The sequence below is a fragment of the Buteo buteo genome, chromosome 25 (genome assembly GCF_964188355.1).
Source record: "Buteo buteo chromosome 25, bButBut1.hap1.1, whole genome shotgun sequence".
Classification (NCBI taxonomy): Eukaryota; Metazoa; Chordata; class Aves; order Accipitriformes; family Accipitridae; genus Buteo; species Buteo buteo.
Genome location: NC_134195.1, coordinates 11,728,739 through 11,734,948, shown reverse-complemented (window position 1 = coordinate 11,734,948; position 6,210 = coordinate 11,728,739). Strand labels below are relative to the sequence as shown.

Below are 6,210 nucleotides of genomic sequence, written 5' to 3'. Positions count from 1 at the left end.
TTATTAACTGTTTCTTGCTCACTCGGAGTAAAAATGAATAGCATGCTAATAGTTTTAAAAGGCATACTTATACTAGAAATTTCAGTGCTTGTATGCACTGGTTCATTACTTTTTGAGTATATGTATGTCTTGTACACTGTGCTTTTAAAAAAAATCTTAACAAGTGGTTGCTTTATTTCTCCTTTCTACACAGTGGTTACCTTCAGTGAAATTACTGCTTTTCATAGACTTACCTTAGATAATATTAGCTAGATATGGCAGAAAAAATCCTTCAATCGTTCATGTTGTTGAAACTATAATTCCTAGTAAATCCCTTTGCAGATTTTACATATTTTATTTGAAAGACCCCATACAAGTGAAAGATTTTGTTGTTTCGCCCAATTTCCTGTTTAGGAATTAACTTTGCATTCTGCAGAGAGACTTTTCTGCATTTTGGAGGTGGGTGATGCCTGGACGCCATTTTTCAGCCAGCTTCAGAGCTTTGTTTGCTTTTCTGTCGTCCCAAGAGCACAGTGGAAAATCTAGCTCTGGCAATGTTGGCCAATTCTAGTCACAGATGTCCTCCATGCTTAGCTTTTTGTGTGTCAGTAATACTCAGCTGACAAATTCCCTTGAATGAGTCCGTCTTCTGGCGTCCCTTTTTCTTTCTTTAAAACCACAGAAAAATAAGTCCTTTCTTTTAGTGTGCATGCCCTGTAATGCCACCAGGACCTTACCATCAGTCTCCTGGCAGTAGTTAAAATAGCTATTTACCTGTTTGGAAAAAAGAAGGCTTTTAGTGAGGTTTGGGGTATTTTAGCTATTTATTTGCTCAAATTTCCTTGTAATGTTTTCTGATTTCTATACAGAGCAGAGTTGTTACTTGGATTCTGTGCTGGGTCCATTCCTTCTGGACACTTTTTGACTCTGTTTCCAAATTCACATTTTTATCAGTTATCTCTGAATTGATCTGAATCTTAACTTTAGGACACTCTTCCTCTTTGATGGAGGAGACCTAGCATTTGAGTGTGCTTTACTTGAACTTCTGGAATTTCAAGTAAGTAATTGCAGAGATGTTAGAAAAACCAAGGCCTAATTTATTGCATGTTTGTATAGACTTAAGGGGGTTCTGTCATAGTCTATTGTTTTGTAAATTGCCAAATCTAGCTAAAGGAAAGCATAAAATAATACCCAGCAAAGCATGTAGAAACAGAACTTTCTAAGCAGGTATCTATCTTCTAATTTAAAAATGTATTTTTAAAAAAGCCCACTAGGTGGCAGATTTTAAAATTTTAAAATTTTTTATTGATCTCTTTGGAAGCTCATGGCTGTTGCTTTCATAATGTCAAAAGGCTAATCTGTATTTAAATGTGAAAAGGCATGTGTTTTCCCCTAAATATGTCTGACCTAAAAAGCATAAAGTAAGAAATAATTATTTTATAGTTTAAAAAATTATTCTTGATTATGGAGAAGAGGATTTAGTGAATTATTGAAGGAGAAGAAACATAATCTGGTTTACACTCATAGCCAGATTATTCTGATGCTAGAGAACTTGAAACTAGAAAGAGAAAAAAATGTTTAGATCCTGGTCTCAGCCATATTTTTCTGTTTTATGCTAAGGCACAAAAAGGCCTGCTCGGGTTTTTGAAACATGGAAGAAGTACTGAAATGATGTACAAGGGAGAAGTGAATGGCTTTAAAAAGCAGCACTGATGTGGCTGGAACAGCAAGCATGGATTTGGGCGCTTAAAAGTAAGGATTTGGTTAGGTGGTATTAGAGAAGATTATAATATTCACAGGAAGTTGTTATGTCTTGTCTAAATTCTTTGGAAAATAGCACACTGCATTTTTGGATTCTCACAGCTTCATCTATACTTCACATTGACCTTTATTTGTTCTCTTTAATTTCTGGGTGCATTCTCTCATAAAAGTCGCAGCATAGAAGCCCTCATCTATCTGGTTCAGTACTTTTCTTCCTTCTCCTTTTCTTTTCCTGTGGGCTGCTTTAATCTCTAGGCCACATTTTACCACAGATTTAGTAAATTCTCTAATGCTTTCTTTGCTGTTTAATTTTAATAACCCCTAATTAACTACTAGGTCCTTGAGGACCTTTGCCTGCGTCAAGCTCTTGATATCAAAAAATTTAGCAACCAGTTGTCAATTGCATGGTTTCCATGGTAGCATGATTAAAGATAGTATCTCTAAATTGCAGGCTGATTAAAAACATAAAAAAAGATCTCTGACGTGCTTTTAAATCTTATTAACTGTAGAGATCTACAAATTTTCCACCTGTCTTCCTATACTCTTTTGCACACTTAGAGAAAAACCTTTCCTCACTGATACAATTCATATTTATTGGATTGTGCAGTGGCTTGTTGCTGCATTGTGCATTTATTGCTGGGAAGTCTGTAGGGGATCACAGGTCTTGGGGTCTATATAGCTAATAAAGTTACCAGCTTTAGAGGGGCAGGGCTGGCATAAAGAGTGGGTGGGATGAATTGCCTAACGTACGTGCCCTAGTTTCTGTACTGATGTCCTACATGAGCAAAATGAATATAATTTATGATAGAATCAAGAAGGGATTTAATGCTTGTTCATGTCTGTCAGGGAATTGGTGGGTGGACTCTGGTGCAGTTGGCGACACAGCATGCAGCATTCTTGGAAAGCAGAGTGGGGGGACACGGGCCCATTATACAGATAAAGAGTTAAGTCCCTCTGAGTTAGCAACAGAACTTTTGTCTAGCTTTTTTTCAGGGAGCTGGAAAGCAGAACTAGGAAGCCTTCCTTGCTCAGATCCATTTGAGATAGTGGCATTCAGCACTAGGAGGGAAATGGGAACCAGAGAGCTGCATGTGTCGTCATGTGCTAATGGGTATTTATGAATATGCAGTCCACTTGCTGCTGTCAGCTGTGCTCTTGGCAGCACATGTGCTCTTGGGGTAGGAATCTGGCTTTTCTTGGAGGTAGAGGTAGGTGTGGGTGACCAGCTCACTCTGCATTTTCATAAGGCCTTGTGAAGCTGAGAGCTCCTGGTAGGAGTGGTGGTAGAAGTTATGTCTTTACGTAGCTGGCCAGGCCTGCTGCTGTGGGCAGGTTCTCACTTTCTGAGCTGGCTGCTCATTATGACCTCTGAGACAGTTGCTGCTTTCTGCTCGGTCTCTTCTGCTTAAACTCTCCCAAGTGCTGTGCCCTTTACATAGGTGCCTGTCTCCTTCTGAGGGCTGAAACAATGGGTTTGCTATATGTGGTGTGGAAGCATATAATCTTTTTGCAGCCTTGCTGTGCTTTAAACCATTTGCCACATCTGATAAAATTAAGTCTGTGCTGACTTCCTGTGTGAAAAATTTTGTCCAGTCCTTTACAGTGTGGACAGGTGGCTGCTATGTTGCCAGAGGTTGGATTTAATTTTTGAACTGATTATAGACAATTACCTATTTTCTTTCTTTGTAGTTTTGCATGATGTCCCATTCTTGGGGTCATTGTGGCCATTGCCTGTTGTGGCTTCATAAATACCTTTCTGTGTCAGGTCATGACAGTTTCCTGTGTTGCCTTACCTCCTTTCTGAGGATGAAAAGATCTCTGTGGACTCAGCAGGTAAAAAAAAAAAAAATATTAATAGCTAGATACGCTATTAAGCTTAATCACTAAAATATCTGAGTGGAAAGGTGCAAAACCAGAGAGTACATTGGTATCTTAGACATAAGCAGACACCTCATGGCAGGACAACAAGATTCCTATTGAAGCTCTCAGGCTGCTGTGGAATGGAACTCTTCAGTGGATTCCTGTGGGCTCCTGCAGAAGGTTTTCTTTCACTGACTTTGCATAAATATAATAAAGCCCAAAGAAGGAAATTAAAAATAAAATAAAAATAGCTGGAATTCAGGAAGTAGAATTGTGGGTGTCTGTGGCTAGCATGGTGCCTTGAACAAAGGCTTTATGTAGTCTTCAGATGATCACATTAAGCTTGTTACTACTATATTATCTTGATGTTCATCTGGTTTAGGTATAGGGTACATAAATTGCCAGGAGCTTGATACATTAATGTTATAGATCTCACTAAAGATCATTGACAGGCATGGGTTAAATAACAGGTTTAAATAAATACCACCTAAGAAAGGGCTGTTTGAGATCCTAAGTGTAGCCATTGGCCTCATAAAAACCACATCTAACTTGCAGTGGGTAGGAGATCAGTTAATGGCTTGATCAGGAGCCTGTAGATACATGTATCTTTAGCTTGGCTCAGAAGGCCCATGCTCAGTGCAGCAAGGGTAATTAAGAAGGATGGATAGAGTGGAGGGAGAAGCAGGTCATGGAGACCCACTGGATGCCTTTAGTCAAGGACTGTCATTGCAGTACTTAAATTGCACGAAAATGGAAAGAGCAGGGAGTTATGAGGGCATTACAGAATTAAACCAGGCAGTTGGAATGGTGTGATGTGGGCTCTTCTAAAATGGTTCTGATAAGCATGCCTCATGTTACATGAGAACATGGACATCGAGATGGTAAAATGCAATTGTCCTCTAATTCCAATATCGAATAATAGAAAAGCAACACAAATCTTGACTAGCTGCATATCTTCATCAATATTTTTTATCTGACCCTATGGGTAGCTATAAACTTGACTATGGGAATGTTGATAAAGAGCAGATTGCTCCAGCGGTGGGGAAGTAGCTCCTTCGCCCACTCAATACCTCAGAAGGAGCATAGCAAGACCTGGGGCACCCGCCAGTCCTTAGGACGAGTTGTTATTGCTTGGACAGTATGGCGCCAGTTGGCAGCATCTTGCTTTCATGCAAAGCAGCTGCTCCTGGCACCAGGTGGCTTTTGGCAAGTACAGGAGCTGCAGTGGCAGTCTCGCACAGGAGCACTGTGAAGCGTCACCCATCTGGGGGCAAGCTGCTGTTGATCCGATGTTGCTGGGAGCTTTTGGCTTTGCTTGGAGCAATTTCCCTGTCCTTGCCGCTCCATTGCATCTTGTTAACAGAGGTCTCACTGCTGATGTAGGCCAAGTGGGTGCATTAGGACAAGGCTGTTCTGAATTTGCACTCTCCCAGGACAAGGAAAGAAAACCAATCCTGTGTCACGAAGGTGAGTTATTCTTCACCGAGCTTGTTGCCCCAAGCAGGGTTTGTGGAAAAGGGCATAGGATGAACTGCATTGTACAGTATCAGTGGTCATTTTAGGAAGTGAAGCATCCGGCACTGGTTGTGTTTTACAGTTTTGACTGAGCTGGCTTTAGAAGCTAGGCTGATAAGGAGCTATGATGGGTGAAATTAATTCATTTGGTATATGCACTCAAAATACTTAGGAATAGATACAAAGTCAGAGAAGAATAAGCAGCCATATCCTAGAAAAGAAATTGTTTCATAGAAAAGACTATATTGCAGCACTGGGAAAAATATGACTGTGAAGATGTGTCTGTGATGGGATGAAATGGTAACAATAACATTTTGCATAATTTCTCCACAAGCCGTGGGAATTCTTGATGATAGGGAGTGGGTGGAATAATTGGATTAGAGAGTACATGAAATAATGAGAATTAGGGGGTTTAGCAACTTATTCCTGCTTCCCAAAGGCTTTCTTGTAGATGCTATTACAAAAAGGCTATTTAAGGAAACTTAATACAGTGGAAACTTGTTTGAAAAAAACAATAGATGAAGTAAAGGCCTATTTATTCTGTTCTCAGCACAAAAATCATTAATAGCACAGTGTTCCACTACCAGCTGTTGAAAACAGAGACCTAAAATTACGTAGTTTGTTGATGATTATTATAGAGGATTTTCAAGAGTAAATAAAATGTTGGATGTGACTTGAAGCAGTCAAATAAAAGCAAATAGGCTTTGAGGAAAAACTGTTTGGAAGTTCCCATTCTCTCAACTGACTGTAACCCCTACATATAGTAGGATTGTGGATTCTGTCTGCCATAAAATAGTGGATGAAAAGAGAACAATCTTGTTAAACTTTAGTGAAAAAGAGCTGGCAGTTTCATTTTGTGGTGCTGCATCAAGTTCATTAGATGAATCTTGAAGAAATAAAAGCAAAACAGAACTTGAAATGGGAGAACATTACATGGAAAAGGTAAGCGAAGTTTGAAATGAGCAAGTGCGTACGTCTTTGTTGTGTTTTACAGAGAAATAAGAGTGAGAGGTTGTCAACAGCCAGTGGAAAATAGCCGTTGTTGTTTTTTCTATTTTTAGTTTCAATCAACAGTGCCATTTCGGATACAAAAAA

General features: G+C 39.5%; 1 protein-coding gene across 1 annotated transcript in view; it reads left to right on the top strand.

Moving 5' to 3' along the window:
- Window positions 1-3,555: 3,555 nt before the first annotated feature.
- Window positions 3,556-6,210, top strand: part of CYFIP1 (cytoplasmic FMR1 interacting protein 1) — an 84,035-nt gene continuing 81,380 nt past the window's right edge. Inside the window, exon 1 of the mRNA XM_075057398.1 lies at window positions 3,556-3,573. The gene's annotated coding sequence lies outside the window, so the exon portion shown is untranslated. The remainder of the gene's footprint in view (window positions 3,574-6,210) is intronic.